The sequence below is a fragment of the Streptopelia decaocto genome, assembly GCF_964273445.1.
Source record: "Streptopelia decaocto genome assembly, chromosome: 10".
Classification (NCBI taxonomy): Eukaryota; Metazoa; Chordata; class Aves; order Columbiformes; family Columbidae; genus Streptopelia; species Streptopelia decaocto.
In genome coordinates this window covers 18,682,030-18,707,000 of record NC_138665.1, presented here as the reverse complement: position 1 = coordinate 18,707,000, position 24,971 = coordinate 18,682,030, and the positions used below count along the sequence as shown (strand labels likewise).

The 24,971-nt window shown below is 41.3% G+C and overlaps 1 protein-coding gene across 5 annotated transcripts in view; it reads left to right on the top strand.

Annotated features, from left to right (window-relative positions):
- ACSL4 (acyl-CoA synthetase long chain family member 4) overlaps window positions 1–24,971 on the top strand; it is a 53,039-nt gene that overhangs the window by 2,228 nt on the left and 25,840 nt on the right. For 2 of the 5 annotated variants that reach the window (XM_082061669.1, XM_082061672.1), the window contains exon 1: window positions 17,825–17,902. The gene's annotated coding sequence lies outside the window, so the exon portion shown is untranslated. Of the gene's footprint in view, window positions 1–2,223; window positions 2,276–5,655; window positions 5,877–17,824; window positions 18,030–24,971 lie in introns of those variants that run through there. The other 3 variants (XM_082061674.1, XM_082061670.1, XM_082061673.1) reach the window with 2 other exon arrangements.

Genomic DNA, 24,971 nt, shown 5'->3' with positions numbered 1-24,971 from the left:
CTCTCCTTAATGTATCATTTGCAACTTCCTTCTTAAGTAAGCCTGGAAGTAAAGGCAAGGCCTGATGTTGTGTATGTGGTAGATATCACCAATAAACATCAGAAGTTGAACTTCAAAGCAGAGGGACTAAAAGAACTTAAATCTTATTTAAAAAACGCTTAAACGTGCTTAGCTTAAGGCTGTACTCAAATCCTTTGAATTTAAGCACATAAATTGAGACCTTTCCTCAACATCAAGATGTACTTTGGAAATGTGATTCTAGACATCAGTATGCAGTTAACACCCGTAGATTTAAGAGAAACGGTTTGTCCTTGTTGTATAGGAGGTTTTTGGGTTTTTTTTTCTTTTTAAAGCAACAAAGTAATATTTTAATTCTTGAAATGCTTCTGGCGATTAGCAACATTCACAGGTATAACTACAGACATCAGCAGAGCTACTTTAACAGTGAAGCTGTAATTTATCGTACACTTCTATGCACAAAGTAATAAAATAATTTCTAATGAGTAGGAGTTTATTAGTCTAGCTGACGGAAAACGAGATTGCTTGAAGTGACAGGGTGAATGATTAATCTTGGATTTATAACTCATAATGTATTATGCAAAAGCAGATGACCACAGCTTTAGGAAGGAAAAATCCACTCTATTGTGGGTACTAATGTAAATAAATAAATACATAGACTGAGAGGAACTGTTATCTTGAAAATGCTTGGAAATGGGTGCAACTGTCAGATGTCTGAGCACATTCCCCATGCTGTCCTCTCACACCAGCCTTGGTTTGGAGCTGTTGCATCCCTCTGCAGCATAAGGAAAAGGGATTTTATTCCTGTCACTTGAAAGAAACCTGAAGCACAAGGCAACTGTGTCCTGTCTAATTTCACATAGTCTGTGGTGGTCAGGACTGAAACAAAAAACCTTCCCAACCTGGTATATCTGTAACTCGTCCGTTTCATCCTCTGGTCCATTTCATCCTCTCGTCCATTTCCTTTTTTCTTCTCTCACCTTTTTTGGACATTTCTTGGTCAGCCCTGAGTGACACAGTCTTGCAAGATTGATTGTGCATTGGAGACATCTGTTTGCTTTGTTCCCTCAGTTTGCAAATTAGCATTCTTGTAGTTTTATGTGCTTGGTCTGGATAGCAAGAAGTGAGCCTTGTGTGAATTCCTACTCATACAGACATAGGAACTAGGAAGGAAGTTAGAATTGCCTGCCTAAGACAAGAAGGAAAACGGGCCTCTGGCTTGAAGGGAGAAGCAGGAATAGGAACAAGTTTTGCAGGTAATTGGGATTAGGTGGCCAGTTAACATACTGCTGTTTATTTACAATTTTTTTGTTATAAAAGTACGTGAACGTTACGTGCAGGATCTTTGGCCTGATGATCTTTGGAGATGCAAATGGAGTTAAGAGTCAGCAACAAATTTTATCACTGTTGTAGGTTTAAAACAGAAACTGGGTTGAGGCTCCTTGTTAGTGTGTCATTTCTTGTCTGAAGAACAGCACTGGACGCGGTGTTGCAGTCCAAAGTGTCCTTTGAGCAGCCAGAAGGAGACTTGGAATTGCCCCAGGGCAACACTTGCAGGCTATGGCCATGAATATATTCAGGTCATGTGCACAGAAAGCAACAACATTTCTACTGCTTAGACTTGTAAACCTGAGAGCTTCTTTCTGTACAAAATAGAAACCAGAGTCTCTGGCTTTCTACTAACATCCTGCCTCTTTCCACTTTTCACCCGGCCTTCTTGCTGCATTCCTTGTAGCCCAGGAGTTAAGTAAAATGTACTTTCCCTTCATGAATTAGGAAAATTGCTCCCATACCCTGACTAAATCTTCAGAAGTGTACACATGTACATGCTTCCTCTCTCCTCTCATTTTCAATGTGGTTTTTGTTGTTAGGTTGGCTGCAATACCCCAGGCTACTAAGTCCTGAAATATTCTTATAGTCTTAAGAACATTCTCTTTATATCCACCTTCCAGAAAGTAATCAAAACCAGGATCACTTGTGAAAGCAGTGGGGCTGCAAGCAATGCTATACTGACTACAGTAAATGCTCATTACTTGCTTTGTTTTATTGAGCATGAACATGGGAAATAGACTGTGATAAGTGGTGGTCAAACACTCTACTACTTACTACATTTCTCATAATTAACCTGTAGATGGGTATATATCAATGTCGCCAGCACACAATACACTTTTAGATCTAATACAAATGTCACTTACCTCGCTGTAGGTATCAGAAGAAGAAAATGTGAGGAAGTCCTTTCTCTGAACAGCTGACTATGGTAAGTGCTGGATTTTTGGTTTGTTTTCCTGAGCGTGAATGTGGGAAATAGACTGATTAGTTTTGATGTCTATTTTAAAACAATTTTCTTGTACTTCAGTGACAGAGCAAGAGAAGATTAAATGTAGTCTTCAAAACTATTTAGTTTAAAAAGAAAAAATGTAACCGTTAATATTTCCTTCATTGTTAATTTCAATAGATGCAGCATGCTTAAGTTGAACATGAGTGAGCAGAAATACTAGTTCAGTAAAAGGTGTCTTTTCTCTTCCATTTTTTGTAAATAACTTTAAAAAGGTAATGTTCAGAATAACTGTTGGTGGTTCATTCTCAAAGTTTGGCAAAAAAATAACTGTTTCTCCTAGGACACAAGAAGATGCCTCCCAACAAATCAGTAATGTTGTGTCTTTGTCCTTATATCAGCAAGTGAAAAAACCAAGAGCCAGTGGTTATATTGTCATTAATCCCTAGAGTAAATATTCTCTCTCCCCCCCAATTCATGTTGAATTATCTACAGTTCATATTTTGAAAACTACATTTGCAACCAGAAGTGCCTATAGGGCAACCACCTGGAAAAGTTAAATCTGGCAAGTCACTCAGTGCAGGGAGGCTTTTTTGTTGTTATTTTGCTCTTTGCTTTTGCTTGGTTGGTTTTTCTTGCTGCAAATCTAGGAACACAGAGATTCTTCCATCAGTTATTCTGACTTCCTTCTGTTTATTCGGTTGCTTGCATGTATTTTTTATGAGTTTAAAGAAAGGCTTGTGGTAGTGTAATTGCTGATTTCCTCTTGAGGAGGTTTCTTGAGAGAAAGATGAAAGGCTGTTGCATTTATCACATCTCTCCTTGTCAGCTAATTCAGCTAGAACTTATGCTAGACAATACTGGAAGAAAGTAAATGTCAACTTGAAACATTCAAAATAGAAGCTTAAAAAGCATATCACATTTGCATGGTTTTTAATCTGACGGACTGAAAATAATTATATAAAGCAGCAACATGAACTTGTTAGATGACAACTGTGTGAACCAGCTTTTCATTGAATCACATTTCAGTCATGTTTGCAATATTTGAGTTTTCTTCCCTTACATAAAAAGCTGCAATATTAATAGACACAAAACCAGTTGGATAGAAAAGCAGGGAGAAATAAATATCCTGAATGTGTGAGGTTTGCTTTGAGATAAAGAAAATAATAGTTACGAGGTCATTTGCGTATTAATTACCCATGCTGAAGTTAAAAGGTCAAACAGTATGGTAAGTAACTAATACAGGTTGAGGATGCATCTGAGAAATGGTGATGCGTGTTCATGTGTTAAATGAGTAAAGGCATCCTCTGGAGTTGTTTGGAGCTTGGGGAAAATATTTTTGTTAAAATGAGTGTGAAAAAATAGATCTGCTATAAAATATATAACATGTTTTTAAGAAAATTAGAGTTCCCATCCAGATGTTATGTGTTCTTCTTAAACTTGAAGTATCTTGAGAACTAACAGAAGGACAACTGCTCTTTTCACACATCAGTAACTAAACGTTTTATGCCTTACAGTGCTCAATGACATTCACTCCCTTTTGTGTTTGCGTCCTGTATTGTTTAGCCATTTTTTATTTTCAAGGCATTTGCTTTATGTTTAACTTGTTTCATGTATAGCACCATAATATTGCGAAATATAATAAAAGGCATTTCACAAAGAACCACCTGAACTCTTCTTCTTGGAAGCTCAGCCTTAACAGTACTTTTTCACTATTGCCTTCCAAGTCAAAATATTATAATAATATAATGCACACTTATAGATGTTTATATCCACAACAATTCAATAAATTTCCTAACAATGCTTAGCTAGTCTTTTAGTGAACCAGGTCCAAATGGAAGGTGATCTCTCAAACATCTACAGGTAGACTAAAAGATACTTTTCCTGCTGATGTCTCAGGAAAATAAGTCAATGAATGAAATAATGGATTATTTGATTGCCATATTAGTTTTACAAGAATTGTCACCCTGCTTCATGTTCCTGAGAGTTGATTTTAGCAATGACTGCTATACGTAGGAGGTGTGTGATTCTGTAAATCTACATAGATATGCAGGGAGCAGAATCTGTGCTTTCTATTTTTGTTCTATTTTGCTGTAGTTTATTTGGCACATTGACATCTATGAAGACTTACTGAAAACCCTTCTAGCTAAGACTGAGTTCAGTCTTAAAAACAGAAATCTAACTTCTGATTATGAGACACGCTGTCATTACTTACGAATCTCAGCCTGATTCTGAACACTCGTGTCTTCTCTAAATTTCTGTGTGTAACTTGCCTTTATTATTAATAGCACAGCCACATTTGGTATTCAAAATGAGGGAACTGCTATGTTTAACATAATGTAAACCAAATGTAATTCCAGTCTCAGAAACAAAATGAAAGGTAGGAAGGAGAACAATTGCATGGTGTGATCTCTGGTTAATTAAGTTGTATTGACGCGCGGAAACAACTTTACAACCTATAAAGTCATAAAACTTCACAACTCACGAGGTTATAAAGCAGATATATTTATTTTGATGTCGGGTACAAGGGGGATTGTTCCACCATTCATGCACAACTTCTAACAATATGAGGTGTGTGACCCCAGGAACACCTATACATATTCATAACCTTTCCCCGCATCTTATTAAATTGAGTCCCAGGTAATCATTTCCATAGTCTCCTCCTTGATCCCTCCCTGCGCAGTGCCATCTGGTGGTCTTGAGGAGGGGTCTTTGGAGGTCTGTGGATGAAGGCTCCTTCAGCTTCATCACAGTGAACTTTTTGCCTTTGGCTCATTATGTTGAATTGACTGGAACCCAAGCTGCCAAGTCGATTGAAACCAGACTGGTTCCCCCCCTTTTGCTGTAAATCTTCGTTATCTCATCTCTCAAGTTTACAGCTCGGTGCCTTAAGTTTACATCTAGGTGCTGTAAAACTTCTTATTGTGGCATTTGACGAGGTTCTGGTTTTTCTTAACATAATTGGTTACATAAAGCTCTAAACTAGGCACCCTTAAAGTGTTACTTAGTTAGTTCCCTCTATCAGTATTAAATTTGTACTATTCCATTCCATCATGGAATAGTATGTGACCAGGTCTGTTATATTATTGTGTTGTCACTGTGTATTTTTATCTGTTGCGATATTTAGGGAAGGTGTTCAATACCTCGGCTTCTACAGTGATACATCAGGCAGTGTATTATACATTTTTCACAAAGATGTCTGAGCTAGACATGGGTTTTGCTACATCCTCCTGTCATTTTTTAGCATTCCTAGGTAGTGCTCACACATTTTAACATTTCTGTTGAGTATAATCCATGGTAATGGAACCTGTAAAATGCCAAAAGTCTGCTCTTCTACACTCCTATTGTGTTTGTGTGGCCAGGTTCTGGTAGCAGGGGGCTGCAGCAGTGGCTTCTGTGAGAAGATGCCAGAAGCCTCCCCCATGTCCAAAAACTGCAGGAAGAGCAGCTGGGAGAGTGGACTGAAAACATGTGAGAGGAGCAACTCTGCAGACACCACGGTCAGTGGAGGAAGAGGAGCAGGAGCTGCTCCACGCGCCGGAGCAGAGATTCCCCTGCAGCCCCTCGTGCAGATCACGCAGAGGTGGGTCTTTAATTTGTTTTAATAAGTTATTGAGGAAAAAATGAGTATACTCACATGTTTTTTGTGCAAGTTTATGCGTTTCATAATGTAGGAGCCTCATACAAGACAGAGGTCACGTTTAAGTTCTTTGTTATTGAAAGGTTTATTTCACCATTTTGTTAAAAAGACTATATGGAATAATGAGCCCTCTAGTGGTTGTTCACTCTCTTAAATTCTCATTATAATGCTGTGCTAATTAATAAAACAAACAAAAAAAAACCTTTCTTTTTCAGTAAAAGCACAATTTTTGTAGTTTTATTTCTTGACAATGTTGTTATCACTATTTTTCTACACATAGGAAATGAAATAGTAAGAATTAGACCAGTTTTGTTCTAATAATACATGACACACCTGCATGATACTCTTCTGTAAGGGAGTTTTACTTTAAATACCAAGAATACACGCCTGTTCCTGCAAAACGTGAGAACACAGGGCATTTGGTCACTGAGGGCTTGGCACAGGCCCAGCCACGTCAAGCAGTTTTTAATACTTCATACACTGATAGAACAAATGTTGGAAAAAGGTGTCACTGTTTGCAGAAAGGAAGGCAGGAATTGTGTTTTCTCCTGTTAGAGCTGAAAGAGGGAAACAGGTTTCATGGTTTTCTAATGAGATGGGTAGGAAGGAACCAGCTCTAACCCGCAGCTGTGACTGGACTGAAATGTTGTGACAAATAACTTGAATTAAGTTTTCTTGAAATGCGTAAGTATTGCATGTTTTTGAAAGGAGATGATGTGTAAATATAAGAGGGGTTTTTTGCTTAGGCCAACGTCATGCACAATGTTTGAAGGAAACAAAAAAATACGTACGTTATGCAGATTTAAAATTTCTGCTTATGTTCTTATCTCAGTATTCAGATGAAACCCATAGTCGAAGGCTCCTTTATTCATATCACATCAGTGGATGCTTGCCAATAGCTTTCATCAATAGAACAGGCAAAAGAGTATTTGTTTTTCAGATATGTGATTTCCAGGTAGCTCAGTCCCTTTTAGTCTCTTTCATAAGTCTAGAAATATTTACTGCAGAAGTATCAAAATTTATCATGGCTTAAGTTCACATGAGCATTTTAACAGCTTGGCTGATGGTGCGTATCGTGCTTCAGAGCAACTTGGGTTTTGTTTTCTCCTCTAAATGATTGCTGGGAAGATTTTATCCAAAATCCCAACATTGACACAATCTTTTCCTGCTCAGCCAGGGATACGGGACTATGAACTCAACACAGTGTTTTACCCAGCACATCCTACTGGACTCACTAACAGATTTTTCTGTTTAAAAACCCTGACTAATGGTGAAAAGAGAGAAAAGCTTCTTTGAGACTTGCTTTTTCTCCTTTGAAATGCTGTGAGCAAGTGGGTGCACGCAAAGGATCTAATTAAACCTGCCTAGGGTAGAGGGGTGACTTCGGAAAAGGGCTTCAGGTCTTTCAGTGACATTAGGGGAGAAACACCAAGCACTGAGGCATTGCCAGCAACTAAATACCTTCTGCAAACATGTACTGTTAGAAACATGGTGATTTTTTTTCCTGTTCAAAAGGTCTTGCAGATGTTTGCCAAGTGACCACGTTGTCTTTTTAGTTAGCGTTTGTCAATATTTTAGTCACCTTAACATCTTTTCCCAAAAAGTTTTAATAGTAATTGCAGAGAGCATAGGGGGCACTAGTGATCAAACTGAGAATTGTTCTATCTATGTAATGAACACAACGTAGATCTCAACAGATTATGTTTTACAAGTCTGCTTTATTTTCTTCAATTTTTGTCTGCCTCCGCCCAAAGACAGTTTTTAACTTTAATATATTGCACCTAAATTCTCATGAAGAATTTCAAGAGCTTTCCAAAGCTACACAAGTCTAGTATTCCTCTTATTAATTAGGTATCTTGGTATTTCAGTAACAGGTGGGTGGAAAAGTTCTGAGAAGGACAAACATTTTTTTTCATAGTGGGCTACTTACCTAATAACTACAGAACGCCTGCTGGGATGCCTTATATAGCTGATGTGAACATTTCTTAGCTGAGACCACTTCTATGCTCTGTGACTAAGGAAAGCCCACACATCATCTGCTTTTCTTTCAAAAATAAAAACAGGGAAAAAAGCCTCAGCCAAGCAGGTGAGTGCAGTTTAGTATGCTGAACACTTAGCCAAAACTTGGTGTTATCTGTAAGGAAAAAGACAGCTCTTATGCATTCATTCACATACTTTGTAAAACAGTTTAAATGTCACCAGTAGGTGTTTTTTTGAGACTATTTATTTTGTAGAGATTGACATATATTAGGTTGTAAACATGCAGATAGTACACACGGAAACTAATGTCCCAGAGCAGACGTGTGCAGCCTTCTCAGATGAGGCACCTACCTGTTTGATTTTGCATTAGGACACCAGGAGTGTGCACTGTGAACATGCCTCCACTTCAAGACACGTTTTCCTCCATTCCTGTCTGTGTCTAAATCTTCCCCTTAGAGGATTTGTAATGGAGAAATTAGGCTAGCCATCTGCACGCTGCCATAGAACCTTTTGTCACCAAATTGCGACATCTTTAAGTGAGGGGAAAAACCAAACAGCACAGCAGGCGGCAGCACAGGTCCGGCTGATTTCAGCCTGGTTTGCGCCCCTGAGAAAAAGAAGTCAGGTTTCCAGTCTTGCAGTGGCTGCTGCTATTAAAGAGATGCCCTTTCCTTTCTTCAAAGTAGGTGATTTTTAGCAAAGAAATCAAAATTACCTGGATTTTTCACTGCCATACTACGGAGGCAGAGTGGTTTGGGGGAAGTTCGTTAACGAAAAAAAATCAGTAAAGGATGCAAGCAGCACAACTCAATAAACTCAATGGTGATATGGGATAGAGCTTGTATAGATACAAGTTGTGTCAATAGAATGTCAAAATAAACAGTAAATCTAACTCTATAATCCTGCTTGAGTGCTGCTACACAGACACCTAGGTACAGCTCTCGATTAGCAGAAGCAAGAGGCTTCCATAGTGTATTTTTGGATGTTGAATGGCCTGAATAATCTGAAATATTTTGGCTGAACTGCAAGGAGTAGAGCGTAGTAGTCAAAACCTTGTAGAACCGAGGATGTTAAAATTCTCAATCGGTTTCTGAAATTTAATTCCCAGATGCTTCTTCCCTCTCTTCTCTGATCTTTAAAAGGTGTGTGTGTGTTAGGGAAAGGGTGAGGGTTCATATCTTCTTTTCAAAAGGCCTCGAAATACCTTCAACCAGAACTCTCAGCAAGTTTACTCATCAGCTCCAGCATTTGCATCCATTCTGTGTCCAGACAGGCCTAAACAACTTGACGTTATCACTGACTATTACACATCCTTGTTTGATTTCCTCACCGAGTTTATGAGGAAAAAAACAGGAATCCTTCCGGAATGCATTGATCATTAGATAAAAACTTGACAGCATTTATTTATTGGTATTTTGGGTTAACGGCAGGCATTTTAATCTTGCTCTGCTAAAACGATATATTTGTTTATTTGCCTGAATGCACATTTCAGTATTTAGCTAAAATATCACCTAATACCCAAGGGAATGTCTTAGAGCTATAGACTTATGAGATTATTAGGCTTAATTGGTAATTATTACTGTAGATCTCCCACGGTATTGAATATGGCTGGCTTATTTTAAACTTTTAAATCCGTTATTAAGAGGAATTGCTGTTAAGTTACGCCATAGAAAAATAATTAATCTAAAGTTAATCTTGGGTGGTTAGTTTAAAACTATTTAAGCCTCCTATTCATCACAAATCCTCTAGTATTTTTCCCAAATTCCTTTACATTTGTGCCAACACTTTCTATAGCATCTGGGCCAGGCTTGTGCCCAGTCTAGCACCAGAGAAATCAGTGTGGTCATACTGGAGATTGATTTGATAATGTTTTATAATATAGCAGTCATTTAAGTTGCTCTGTTTTAACCTACCCTTGAAATTCTGAGACGTAGCACATAGTCCTCCACCACAAACTCTGCACTTGCCATTTTCCGAGCTTGCTGAACAACCTCTGCGGGCAGGATGGATACTTAAAACTGCCAAGAGGAAAGGTGCCACTGCCGCTGTGCTCCACTGTCCTAAAATATGACTTATGTGACTCTTGACTTTTCTCCTGAAGGGTGTTACTGTAAATACTGATCAATAATGCTTAAAGGAAACAAATATCCATAGTGCTGTTTGTGGCCTTAATAATAAGGAGATAAACAAGACAAAGTTGGTGAAGAGTAACATCTCTTCTTAGGCCCAGAGATAACGTTGGAAGAAGTCATGAAAATAATGCTCAAAAATTTGGTAAGAGATAGAATTTCTCAGGCTGTTTGTCTAGTGAATAGAATGTACCTTTTGTTACCCTGCCTATTTTTGCAAGAACTTTCAATTTTCTCAAACTGCTACGAGTCTTTGACTTGAAAATGCCTCTATTGTATATTAATGAAGTTAAATTATCTAGGTAACATGGGCTAAGGCTGAAATTCCCCCAGCATCATCTTTCTTAACTGTCATTGTCCAGTAAGAAAATAGGTCTGTAAGTGATACTATTCACCTGAACAAAAAGCAACTGTCACCATGGTACTTGTGAGCTGTGTGTAATCGTGATACCCGTGCTGGCCTTTGGAGCCAGGTACCAGATTACAGATAGTGGGATGGTGTCTGTTTTCAGGCAGTTTGGAATTCTGAGTACAAGACCAGCAGGAGCAGAGAACACCTCAGAATGCAGCCATTCCCCACCCCAAATATTCCCAACTAGGTTTCAGTCACAAGCAGTTACTACAACAATAACAATTATTTCTGCGTACAATTCACATATGTAGTGTCGCGCGAATAAATTAAATCGTTGACTCCAGAAGTCAACTTGCAAAACAACTCCTGACAGAAATTAAAGTACAGTCAATAGAAGTACTGTGTAAATGAAGCAAATTCTATTAATATTTCTTGCATATATGACATTATTTAGAGCCAAGGAACAACATGTACAAGTAGGTAGCAGCTACTGATATGATGAAGTGATTGTGTAAGTAGCATTGTCTTCTGTTTTAACGGCAAAAGGGAAGTCAATGTCACAAGCGCTTGCATTTAAAACAGTCACAGTTTTGTTAAGGTTACCACAGTGTTAAGGATTGAAGTTCACCTGGACTCTACATTAAAACTGCTTTTACTCTACACATCTGAGTGCTCAGTCAAACCCTTGATCTCACGGGAAGTACTTTTTAAGGAAAGAATTCAAATATATTTTTGTTAAGCCATACTTTGTATGTCATTTCTGGTTTTTCATGGATAGACATTTTGTGTACCACAAATGTTTACAAATGGAAACAGATCAATTTAGACCCACATATTTTGACAGTGAAGTTATTATGCAAAGGAAGTATTTACTTGGTGACTGAAAAATGCTACTAAGAATGTAGGAACTTGTTACTCTGGCATCTTTGTCCATGAACACAAGAGCCTGTGTAGACATATGTTGACTGGAGAGATAAAAGTGTCCCTGTGGGATGTTTTGTAGGTAACTTCTAAAAGACCTGATAAAGGTGACCAAGAAAAAAAAATCATGTCAAATGAGATTCTTACAGGTAGTTCATCCTGTAAATCATGACAAAGTATGGAAGCTGCAAGACTCCCTTCTAAGTTCAGGAGCAGCTGGAGCAGAACTGCTGGAGCATGGCAGGGCAGACTGGCAGCTTGCTGGAATTTAGACAGGACGTGTAGAATATCTGAAGACTGGAAGGCCACCTAGTTGCTTGGAAGCATATGTAATCCTTCTGTCCTTGGGCTGGAGCTTTGTGTTGGCACTCCAGAATTTTACCTTCTGGGCACAGTGATGTCTGAAAGAAAAGAGAATATATCTGATGAAAGCAGGATCAGTTTGTACAGATTCTTACAGGGATATATAATCATAGAAAGAGATGTTCCAGAAGTCGTTTACAGTTTGGGACAAACAAAACAAAACATAAGGGAGTTTACAATAACAAGAAGATTTTACAAGACTTGCGTAAGTAGATTGTCAATGCATCACCAAATAATTTTCAGAAATCACTCTTAGATGTGATTTTACATGAATAAGTATAGAAAAGAGCTTGTAGTCTGTCAGTGTTAAGAACTATCAGTTGATTTATGGTTTTTGCTTTAAGAAAGAACCATCAATAAACAAAGACAGACATCATTTAATCTTTGTGTAATAGTTAAATTGTTACATAGGAAGCCAGTTATTCTAAAGTAAGTATTCCTTCATGCACCAAAACATGTTCTGAACATAAGATTATGTCAGTCCTTCATGCAAATCTACTGTTGTAGATTTGCCTCCAAAACTTACAGGAATGGCTACAAACAAATGAGCCAAGAGTTGAGTCACCCTAATCTTATCAGCATTACTGCTCACATTCCACATTCGGAGGAATACACACACATGCAACTCTTCCCAGCAAGAATGATTTGTATGGGAGGACAACAGAGGATGTTGTTTGTACTTGCTTGTTACATATTCCTTGGAAATTACTTGAAGTGGCACCCAGCCCATAGATGTTCATGATTAGGACTTGTGGTATTTTTTTAATCGAGTATCATATTTTTATAAAAATTGAGCCCAGCTGACAAATGGGAACAAAGTTAAGGTGAACAAGTAGTTTTTCTTTGCTATCTAGGTTCTAAAGAAAAACAAATTATGGAAAAAAGTATCGATTAGGAGGTTGGCCTGGCTGTTTCTGTCAAGACAAACTTCTGCCATGGCGTATGTAAATAGAAAGACTACTGAGGTCAGGCAGGTTCTCACTGAATTTTGGTCTTTGCTCTAATGAATTCCCCAAATGTTTTCATGCTGAATTAGGGCACCATAGTGTTTAAAATGTTATGATTCCCTTAAAGGAAACTGTAAGACTCAAGAGATCCTGATGAGAAGAGTGTGGAGTAGACAGGAAGAAGACAATTATTAAGCCATATTTTTAGCCATGCTCTATCCTAATCTAACAGGCTCTTTACAGTAAGCCTGGCCTGGTGTGCCTGTTGCTAACTGTGGTTCTGCACTTTAGACTGGATCTTGTGAAAAACTGAGGAGACATTTCATTTTAATAGCATTTTATATTATTTCTTTTGAACATCTCTAGGCAGCACTAGAACATATTTCATTATGTGAGAGCTACTCGAAGTCCTCCTTATAATGCCTGTTCAAAGTTCCCTCCAAAGTCCAGAAAATAATTTGTAGGTACTTTGTTTTGTACAGCAATATCATGATTGTACGGTTGCATGTGTTCTACTAATAAGACACATAACGGCACCAACAAAATTAGAGTGCCAAATCTCTCCCTAGATTTATTGTGGTATAGACCAGAAATACCTCTTGTCAATACTCCTTTCCTTTCTTAAACTGTATATTCTTCAGTCAGGAATTCCATGTTGATATAGCATCCCCTTTAGGATCTAATACTCTAAATCTCTGCTGCTGATGGGGCTTTTCAGTTTTGTCATAAACTGGACATTAAGGCAGCACGGAAACCGCATTCTCATTTGACTTTACGTAGCGTGCAAACCTGCTGATCTCAATGGCGCAGTCTATGAAGTGCTGATTTGACCCAAGATCAGTAAATAACTGGGAGCCCACTTGGATGAAACAATCAAAATCCAAGCAGAAACACGTGAAGACGTGTGCTGGCGTAGCTGTGCGATCTTGAAGCTCGCTGGGCTGTATGTACTGAGATGTAGTGCAGCCCGTGTGTCTGATGAGTTATTGAGTATATCACCATCTCTGAAATGCTGCGGATATTTAGGTGTTGTGGGGCATAATAGGTATCTGGGTAACGCTACAAGTTGTCTCTCTTGCTTCCTAAGCAGCAGATAGTTACTGTCAGGCATCACCTCTGGAAAGGAAAACAGCTCTAAACTCTGCACGGATCTCAGCAGGTACTGAACATGATGTTTGTACAGAATGTAAATGTTATGTCTGCAAGCAGGCACATGTTTCTGTTCCACGCGTGGAATATGGCTTAAAACAAAGATTTAATTACCTAATGCAAGTAAATGGTCAATGTTTGCAAGTCGCTGCACATTTTCCAACGAATGACTCAGAATGAGAAGTCATATTTGTGTAGGTCAGGGTAACAAAATCGGTTAGAGGTTTTTAGTTCAGAAGATCTATTAAACTTGGTCTCTGCTTCCCCCCCCTCCTTCCCCAAAAGGCCCCGTAGGTTGGCTGCAGACACCAGATGTGATAAAGATATTTTTATCCTTTATGTAAAACAGCTAATTTGGTTATTTTATGGCAGCTGTTATAAACAGATTTTTTGCAGATAATTTTCCAAGCTGGTTCCATGTCTAAGAGTAAGAAGGGAATGGAACCAGCTTGAACAAAAAGCTTGAAAGAACAATTCATACATAATGGAAGTAAGGCCCCTTCTCTTAAAACACTAGCCTTTATTCAATAGGCCATCCCTCCACTCCCCCCTACCTGAAATTCCTCCTCGAAATGCACGTCTTTGGAGAGATCAATAATCTTTTGTGTCACCAAAGGTGACTGACCGACTGCTACGTTGCTTTTGCTGTGTTTTCTTTTAAAACTTGAGAGTCAGTTTAAAAAGATCTAGAGTGAACAAAAACATATTATTCCTGAGGAGCAGAGTTAATGCGGAGGTCTAACATGCCTCACCCTTGTTTTCATTATGCGCTCCAAGTTTATTGAGAAGTAGCAGAAATACAATTAAAAAAAAGAACACATTAAAACTCTACCAGCCTGAGACAAAACCGAGGCCATTTTTTTTTGAGAGTGCGTGCTACAAAATGGCAACATTTATTTTACGAAATTTGTTTTCCAATGTTTTGATTCTAACTGTACACTCTGTGAAGAAACGGGATTGCATCAAAGAAATACTTGATTTCACCAGTCACTGCTTCTACTGGAAATAAACAACCCACAAGGCTCCAAATATTGATTTACTGCTTAGCTTAGAGTGCTAGTGTTATGCAATCCCTTTGCTGATATCAGGAATGAGGTGAGAAGCTGTTGACTATTTCCAAGCTTGCCCCGAATCGTGGGTGAAAAACAGAGACGTTCTAGATTCGCTTTAGTCTCTCCTCAACAACCCTTCCTCTTGCTTCTTTTGGAGCTCTGTGGTGAAAATGGAGTTGGTACAGAACAACTGCACTGTCTGGAAGTTCTGCTCTACTGATCACACTCCACCGACATCATCGCTGGGTTTTTCTTACTGGAAAGACACAAAGCAGTTGCAACACGGGAGAAAATGAGAGTCCTTTCATTGAGATTTGTTTTTAAAGATAGCGTGACATACTGTTATGTAAAGGCAGCTTTAATTTTTGTTTGTGGACTCCTAAAATGTTTGCAAAGGCATTTCTGAGCTCTCGTAGTCAAAGTCAGCTTCCTGACAATGGGCTTGCTTTTCTTAGCTACCTGTTTGGAAGCCTTTGGAAGTTTCCAGCTATCCTCAGGGTATTGCTAGTTGACCATAGCTTTATATACAGAGAGCAGATAAATCTGTTTCTGCTTTGCTTTCAAAAAAGAACGTTTGAAAGCTTACAAAGAACTGGTTTAAACAGAACTATTTCCGATGACAAATAGAAGAGCAGTTGCTGCATCGGTAAATTCAGTCAGGCATTTGCACACCTGTAGCTACAGGAAAGGTTTCCCATAAGTGTTTTTTCTAAAGCCTTCACAGAACAAGGAACATTTGACTCTTCAGCTGAATACTGTCTCTGTAGTAAGTCTAATTTTAGGACACATTATTGTAAATATAACCCGACAGGTTATATTTTTTCCTTAGATTGTAATTAACCAAAATACGTTCCCAACTTTGCTGAAATCATTAATTTTACCTAGATGTCCATCCTTCTGAAAGAAACAAAGCATTTTATTGAGCACCCCTGACAATGCCACTGAACCTGGATGTCATTCAGAGGTGCCCGGCTTAGGGACATGAGTGGACAAGGCACCAGGATTCCCCGTTGAGCTTCTTGCCATGGCGCGCAAGGCCAGCTTGGCCAGGGACAAGAAAAGGTTGGTGAGGAGCCCCGCAGCTTGGTGAGGTCTCCAATAGTGAGGGCAGAGTTGCTCTCTGTAGGAGTACACAACCTGCAGCATTGAAACCCATGTTGGGGGAAGAATGTGCTGTCTGAGATAGAGAGATGGAAGCTCCAATGTAAATTTGCTGGGGTGCTATGAAACTGCACCTGGAAAACTTTAGACTTGTCAGCCTAGCAGAGAGATGAATGAGGTAGTAGTGCAAGGAATCTGTGATACAAATCCGTAAAACAAGGAGCGGCATGGAGACAGTTAAGAGAGAATGATAATTCATGGATAATTAACGCAGAAGTCAAGGGTCGTCAAATGGAGACACCACACAGAAGGCTCACAACCTACCAAGGTGATTTTCACACAGCATGAAGTTAAGCTGTGGAACTACATCAAGCTGTAGTTGCCAAAACCCCACCTGGATGAAGGACACATCACGGTAAATCCAAGCTCAGCTAATTCAAAACCTAAGACTATAGGATGTGTAAAATAGTTGGAACAAATTACAAATATATTCTCTTACACATTAACTGTTTATGAGAAAGGTTTAGAAAACAGGCTAATACATTAGTGTTTTTGATGGAAAAAAAAAATGTAGCAAGTTTGTTTGCAGAACCTTTCCTAAATAGAGGGAGGTTAGATCAAAAAAATATTTAGTCTGCATAAAGGAGATGTGCCTTTGGGGCATCTTGCACAATCCAGGCCCTCTCATTAGCGTTGATCTGACATTAGGCAAAACAATGAGGTTTGAAACAAATTGGAACAAAGTGAGAGTAATAACAGACTGTCCTAATTTCATATAGCCCGAGAAAAGCAAAAATCACACGGTGACTCAGTCCAGCCTCCATCCAAGGAAGTGATGCACTTCTTGCTTCTCTAAGAACTATTACATTGAGCCTCCACGTTGTGTATGCAGTTGTTGACAGAAAATTTTAACCTCCTGCAAAGTGTTGTCTTTTATAGGAGCAAACTTTTACCCAATATAGCTATGGCTTGTTTTGTAGGTTTGCTTTTTTTCACACTCTGTCTCACTCCATATGGGACGGGGGAGGATTGTGCTGGACTTCTGCTCCGCATAGATGCAACACGAAATGTTTCCTCTTCTTTACATGTTGTTAGGAAGTGGCTCTGTGTCTTGTCAAACGTTATTTTGTGCTAGTTCTCTTCTGAAGAAGCCTGAGACTCCAAAACATGCAAAACCATCCATCTGGCAAACTCTGGAATGAATCACAGGGATATTTGTGGCCTCTGGCTTTTTGAACTGCACTGAGTAATCCCAGTTGCTCTCATCAGTGCTGCTGCTGAGACTCATTTATTGTGCTCCGAGTAAAGACCATAGGGTCTCCAGCTCAGCGTGGTGGTCTCCAGATGGTCAGGAGGCAAAACTAGGAAACAAACTGTGCTGTCTAGTCCAGCCTCAAAGATCTGGACTAGTGGCGGTGCTTCCAGTTGGAGCTGCTAACAGCAGCAGGGGGCCTGTCTGTGCTTGGGGAGGCTGGGGCTGCTGCTTGAAGTGGTTTCTGCCATGTGCCCATGTCTGACTGTCCCTCAGCTTTTGTAAGCCTCACTGGAAAACTCACCCAAAAAGAGTGCAGCGGCATGGCAGCCGCAGAGCTCCGCCTAACGCAGGGCTGCACCGCTCTCCCGTCACTCCCGCTCTCCGTCAGGTGCAGACCCCCTGGCCGAGGGCGCGTGTGTCCCCGACAGCGCCGCGAGGGGCACCGGGCGGCCCGTCCCCATCCCGCCTCACCCGCTGCGGCCCGCGGGCCCCCGGCCGCGCCGGGCTCGCCCCGGGCCCACCCCCGCCCCTTCCCCCGCGCGGCGCGTCACGGAGGCGGTGGCGGGAGGATTGGCCGGCGGAGCCGGCAGAGCGGGGGCTCGCTCCGCCCTCCCTCCCCCCGCCGCTCTCCTCTCCCCTCCTCCCCGCGCTCTCAGCCATTTTAGCAGCCGGTACGGCCGCGGGCTCCGTTTTCCGCCGGCAGCGCCGGGACCAGGCGGGGTGAGTGCGCGCTTGGCGCTGCATAACGGTCGGGGCGCGGCCGGTGCGGCCCGGGGAGAGCGGCCAGGGAAGGGAGGACAGGGACGGGGCAGGTGCCCCCGTGCCCCTCGGCAGCATCTGGGATGAGGTGAGATGAGGGGCGGGCAGGTCGCGGGGGCCCCTCCGCGGGGCGGCGAGCGGGGCCGGCGCTCCCCTCCAGACCCTCCTCCGCCCCGGCGGGGGTGGGGCCGCGGGCGCTGCCGCCTGGGCGGAGGCAGCGGGGTCAGCCGAGGGAAGGAGCGGGGGGGTTACATGGGGTCAGGTCCCTCCCGGCCTCCGGGGAGCCGCGGGCCTGGGCCCGGCGGATGCGCCAGAGCCCGGCAGGCCTGGGCAGGAGCCGGTGGCGGGCACTGGAAGGGCTGCCTGGAGATGCGGAGTGTGGGGCCGGGCTGGCTGCCGCGAATAAAGCTGCGCGGGAGCGGCCGTTCTGTGCGCGGAGCGCTCCCCGCGCCGGGCGCTCCCTGCCCGCCGCAGCATCTCCGGCAGCCCCCGTGAGCCGGTACCGCGGCTCGGCCGCCTCCTCCCGCTCGTCCCCAGCCTCGTGTCCGCCCCTGGCCGGCAGCAGGATGCTCTGCCCGGCCGGCTGGCCCCGCAGGAGGTGCTCGCTCCTTGCGCTGCGTTATAGCGGCCCCGCTGTGCTGCGCTGCGCTCCCCGGCCCGCCCAGCGCATCCCCAGCGCATCCCCAGCGCATCCCCAGCGCATCCCCAGCGCATCCCCAGCGCATCCCCAGCGCATCCCCAGCGCATCCCCAGCGCATCCCCAGCGCTCCGTCCTCCGCGGAGCCCCCCGCCCCCTCCGAGGTGCAGAGAAGGAGGTTGGGCTCAGGATATGGGCTGATGCTGATGTAGCACACGCAGGAAAATGTGATTCATTGCTCAACGCTACGCACAAGGCATATTTTTCTATTTCACGTCACGAGAGCACCAGCTAAAGTAAAGCGAGAAGCTGGTAGAATGTTTTTGTTGGCCTAAGACGAGTGTCACTTGGTGGTGTTCTAAAATATCTTTGTAGGCTTTGTGGATTTTTTGAGGCTTATTTGAAAAGCAAATGTGTGTGCAGTGCACACCTCCCCAGTGTCAGCTCCTCTAGTGCTGCTCTTGTACCTGATGCTTAAATGAAATACTTGGAGCAACTCTTGAACTATTTTGTAATATAACCCCATTCTAACGTAATTGTTCCATATTTCCTTTTATTTATTTCAATGAAGATGCTCGATAAATATAGATGGAGGCTACAGAGAAATTTGGTGTGAATTAAGGATTGCTTCATCTAAAGTGAATGGGCAGCTGTAGTCCCTGGTGGTTGTAAAAGATGATTGTCAGGTTAAAGATAATATCTGCCCATATTTCATTGCTCTTTTGATCTTGAACTGCTGTAGCATAAAAATAGAACACACTTTGTAATTTATTGTTATCGACAAACTTGCATTTATAGCCTCACCAGTTTGAAGTGCAAAAATTAGCAAATAAAGCTACAAATAGGAATTGGAAACATATGACTTTTTTTCTTTTAATGAAGTTCTGCTTTTTGAATCTTCGGGATTTGTCATCTCAGACCAACCGCAGTGATTAAAGACACTTTTTTGTTTTGTTTCTAAGATGTGAAAATATTAATGTTACAAAAAAATCCTCAAACCAATCTTTTATCCCAAGCAAGAGGCACAATTAGCAATGTTCTACAGGTTCAGAAAGATTTATTTTGTTTTCTTCTGCTCTTCAGGCATGGATACAAAATTTGCATTTTAATGCAGTTCTACAGAAGCCTTAAGTATTTCCACATAAAAGTTATTTTAGAAAATATTGTATTTTTAACTTGCCTCTCATTTCCATTTGCCAGTTCCCCTTCATTGTTGTCTTAAACTACAGAACTGTATAAACTTGCACTAGAGAACTTCCTCCCCCTGTGGTTATGGTTTCATGGGATGTTAATTATTTGGCTGTTTGCATCTCATGCAAACTTTACTCATGTGTTACCTTTGACTCTATGTGTAACATAGAGTGTGCAAGTGCCAGCATTGGCCGCTGTCTGCTGATTGAATAATCTAATGCTTATCAGCAGCTGTTCATTTTCAGCATAATAAATGACCAGTGGTCCATGGATGGCGCCTCCTTCTAACATGAGGATTATGCTTCAGCGCTTTTATAAAACTAGAGAAACCATTCTCGAACACATCACTAAGGCAAGGCATTAGATACAAATATATTCAAAGTGATGTTAAGATATGTATCTAGTAACATAGATGCAGCCTATTAGACTGTTTTAAATGAAGTTAATACCCAAATGAAACATTAAACAGTAGCCTAAGCCAAGTAAACATGCAAAACCTGTTGAAGTTAATGATTAATAATCAAGAGTTAGGTAGTTAACATGACAAATGAATGAATGCTTGTTTATAAGAAACTGTTCTTAATAAGGAATTACTTAAGCTAAAACGGAGTTGGACCTCAATATTAAAGGAAATCTGCATTGTATACGCAACAAAGCGTGTGGTCATTGTGCTTCAGGACACTGATTTTTCTCAGGAGAGGAGGAAGTGTCATGGAAGAAGAGAAGCCATTTCCCGAGAAACAAATTGTACAGTTTTGTTCCGTTTGTTCATGTATTGGATCATTATTTGGATGGTGCAATGTCACGCACCCTTTTTGTGGAAGCCACCTCTCTAAAGATGGCCATGCTGTTTAATTTTCCGTCATTCTACAGCGGCCAGGCAGTGAGTGCTTTGGTGTCCCTCTTCCTTTCAGAGTCACCCCTCCCTGGAGCCGGGACCTTTGCCTGTCACCCTTCCATGGGGAAGGTGCTTGGTGGGACAGGCCAGCTGTATGGAGGGGCCGAGGAAAGCTTAAGAGATGATTTCTCCTGTGCTGGTAGAGTTGTGCTTTGCAGTGGGTAGGCGTTGTTAACACTTCGGTATCGCTTTCATTTTCTTTCTTGCTTTTTTCAGTTGGAGGTGGGGAAGGGAAATTAGATTGTCCATAATCTGTTGACACGCATAGTAGCTGCATGTTTCTTCAAACTCTTGAGCTCGGTAGATAGGCACATACTAGTGCTGTGTTCCGCTTTCATCTTTCTTTATTCTGTAGCCACTCGCTCACACTCAAAGCCCAGTCTGGAAGGGGTGTGAGAGGTTTCTGTAAAGGTCTCTGCAGATGAAGCCACCCCGGGCCAAGGCCCCTTCTCACAGGCTGGGAGAGCCTTCCCTTAATCCTGGATGTGCTGGAACAGCGACAAGTCGTTGCTTGTTCTATACAAACGTGAACTAAAGGATGCTGTATGGAATAAGCCTCGTGCTTGCAGAGAGGAACGCTTCTGGCCGCTTGCCAGAATAGCTTGGGAGATGTGCTTTCAGTTTTCTTTTCTGCAGCGGGCACCTAGTGCCATCCACATTGAGCTGCTTGGCCGAGGTCAACAAAAAGAGTTGGACAGAATTTAAGTAAACTACAGCAGATCTGCTTGCCCTGCCCCCCTTCTTCTTAGTGCTATCAACTCCTATCTGATACTTCATACAAAGTGTACTTGTAATCAAGATATGGCTTTAATAATGCGCCAGGTGTGCATAACATTTTTTACCTGACCAAGTGCATGATACAGAGGTTAGGAATGAGAGGTGGGGGTGGAAATTCCTTCTGCTACTGTTGCTGTTCCTAAATAGGAGCCTTGCTACTATTCAGGCTGCCGGGCTGCTTTGGACTCGTAATAACTTCTGAGTCAGGACTAAACTTGGTGCTGGCTTGTAGCTGATCTTTCGTGGAGGTTAGATATGAAGATTTTGAGTGAGCACGGCATGTTGGTACAATTGTCTGGAGAGTTATTTTACATTTTAAGATGATCCCAAATATAGGAGAAAGCTCAGAAGGCACATGGAACCATTTTCAGTAAGGAAATAAATAACAGAAGCAGTCTTGGGAAATGGAGGAGCAGAACGAGTAAGGAGAGGTTTTTGTGGGCATGGGCAGGGAGGGGTGTGAAACGTTTTCCTTTAGCCAACATGTTGCCAGAATGTCAATTTGTATAATGGATTGTTTTTAAAGTTTGTTGCTGAAGATGGAAGTGAGGTTGGAGCTAATGCCACAGCATCAGAAAGTCACCATGCATGGTGTTTGCTTTGCTTTGGAATTAATAAGTGTGTAATGCAAAGAACATGAGGAATTGTTTGTCCCTTTCTTTGCTTCGGATAGAGCCAGGCACCTGGACTTCCCATTGAAATCAGAGTACTGGTCACCTCAGTAAAGTGCTTTGCAAGGAATCCTAGGTACTGAGAAAATATTTTTCTCTCTATTTAAATTTAGCACATTTTTTGTAGTACAGTTGATGCCAAATGGATGGATATTGTGTGGCTGGGAGTTCACTGGGCTTCAAGGTGAGATATCTTTATCTCCAAGGTAGAGATAAAGTGATCCACCAATTATCACAGGTTTAAGAGTCTCGGATTTAAAGTGATCCAAGGTGGATCCTTGGTAATAGCTTTAAATCCGAGACTTGTAAATCTGCTGTACTTGAGTACCACTGTTGTTTAGTGAGGACAAAACTACTGAACTAGGATTTCCTTCATGTATATAGATGTGACTGTTGATTCCCTAGAGAATGTTACTGCTTCATCAGTTGAGTATGTTTTTCTAAAAGCATACTTGTAACTTGCCTTTTAGATGGTAGATGTATAGATCTTTTAAAATTCTTATTATAAATTTGTTGGTTTTACTTGAAACTGTGTGATGCTGCAGCTCATCTCATGGATTTTGCTTATTACTTTTGTTAGTGTGCAGTGGAAATGCCCATATTCCCATACACTGATAGCTGTGAATGTTTTATAGCAGAGGTGTATAACAGCAGTTAGAATGTTAATGTCTGTATCGATTTAAAAAATATATAGGTATGCTTGAAAGCCTGTGAAATTATAAATAAGTTGACATGACAAGGACAGACTTAAAATAGCACATTACATTCCAGTACCTCTAGTCTTAAAATTTGTGCTAATTAGTCTTTTAAATTATTGTTTTAATCATTCTGAAGTGGTATTCAGTTTTATCTCTCCTTACTATAGAAAATAAGATGGTGAGTAATACCAATACAGTTACAGACATGCTTGTGTTCTGAGGATTTATTTTTAAAATTGTTTAGATTTATAATAAATGTATAATTCATTTTAAAAATATCTGTTAGTGCCATGTTTAGCCTACCTCATTGTGCTTTTGGTCCAGTATAAGCATGGCCATCACGAAGAACGTTTTCTGAACATCTAGCTGATGGTTATGTTTTACAAAATGACTTGTTAGATCCATACAGCAGACCCGTTTGGGGATTTTCTAGCTATTTTTAGATAACGTGCAACCCATTTTAAAATGAAACTAGTATTAGTCCAGTGTGCTCTGATCCTTGTTCTACTTAGCTAGGTGCTTTACCTAACGGTATAACATTTTAAATTTAAATAACGCTTAGTAAAGGTGACATATTCTGGGAGACATGGCAGTACCTTCAGGTAACATGAAAGAATGGTTACTGAGTTTGGTTTTTTGTTTGTTTTTTCCTAAACTTCTGTTCTGTGCATTGTAAGATACAGGACGTGCGTTCTGCACCGCATCTTCGCTGAGGTTTCCTCTCTACGTGCAGTTACTCATTTTCAACTCTAGCTCCTGCAGCGAGGTGTCTGGTTTATCAAACAGCTTATTTGTGTGCTTGCTGTGTAACTTTACGAAAGTGACTTGAGTAATAATAGTCCTTTTAGGTGAGATTCTTACTGAATCTCGTCCTTCGTGGCAGAGCAGGAGCCGGCGGTGTGCAGGGCTGGGCTCTGCGCACTGATGCCCATTGGCACACGTGCGGTTTTACATCTCCGGGCTGCAACATCGGGGTTATTGGGGACTGAGCCCTGCAGAATTCCTTCGTTTTCATGCAGGAAATATTGACCCTTAATGCAACTCCAAACAAATATCAAAGCGTGCAAGAGCTGCTGCTTCCTTCCTATTTCCTTCCATTCCCAGATATTTGTATTTTTAGCCATCCCTCTGTACACCAGAGCCCTCACACTTCTGGAACTGTTACATTCCTCCTGCTCGGCTTCACTGTCAGAAATGGAGAGTAGCCCATAAAATAGCAGAATAACTGTCCTCCTTGGTAACTGAGCCTTAAGCCTTTTTAAGGGCCTTGTTTGCACAAATCCTGCTCATTGGAACAGAAAAATATTAGCATAGAGGGGAACTGAATAAATTATTAAGAATGTCATACCACAAAGAAATTCTGTTCTGTGTTGGTGCTTGTTATGTGTTTGCTTTGTATTTCTCAATTCAGTTTCTTGGAGGAGAAATATAAATCAACTTAATGGTTTCTGCAGAGCGCACATGTGCCCTAAGGCGCTTCTTTTATGGCTGCCAGAAAATCTTTGTTACGTATCACAGTAAGAACAGACTTAACACCTCTGTTTGGTTTTCTTGAAGTCTGCTACTGAAAGTGACTTTTGCTTAATACCCATCAGTTGCACAAACGCTTTTAGGCACAGGAATGCTGCAGTACTGATATATCCCATAGCTTTTCCAGGGATTATTTCCCACGTTTCTTGCTGTGGAACCCCAAGCTGTCGACAGCTGTATGACCGCGGGGCCAAGCTTGTGCTCGTTGCGTGGGGAGAGCCAGCTCTTCATTCCATTGTGTCTCTGCTCCCACGGCATCAACTGGACACAACTGTTGGTGCCCATCCTGAAATTGTTCATATTGTCCACTCTGCTGTAACATATGAACCATGTTCCTTGGCTCAGGGTACCGTGTACTTGATGAGCCTGAAACTAAAGTCAACCGCTTGCTGGGCTTTTCAAGAGAAAGCTCAAAGTGTGCTGTGCTTCTGGAAACCGAGCAACCGAGCTGTTCATTCTACATCCAGCTTACTCGGCTCAATAGCAAGCTTTGTATACAATGGCATGTGCAAGAATAAGAAGCTTCCAAAATAAGTGTTTATTTGCTTATCTGGCTACAAGTCTGGTTTGATATTGTAAATAAATTACTATTTTGTAAATTTTATTATGTGCATTTCTGTACACTAAA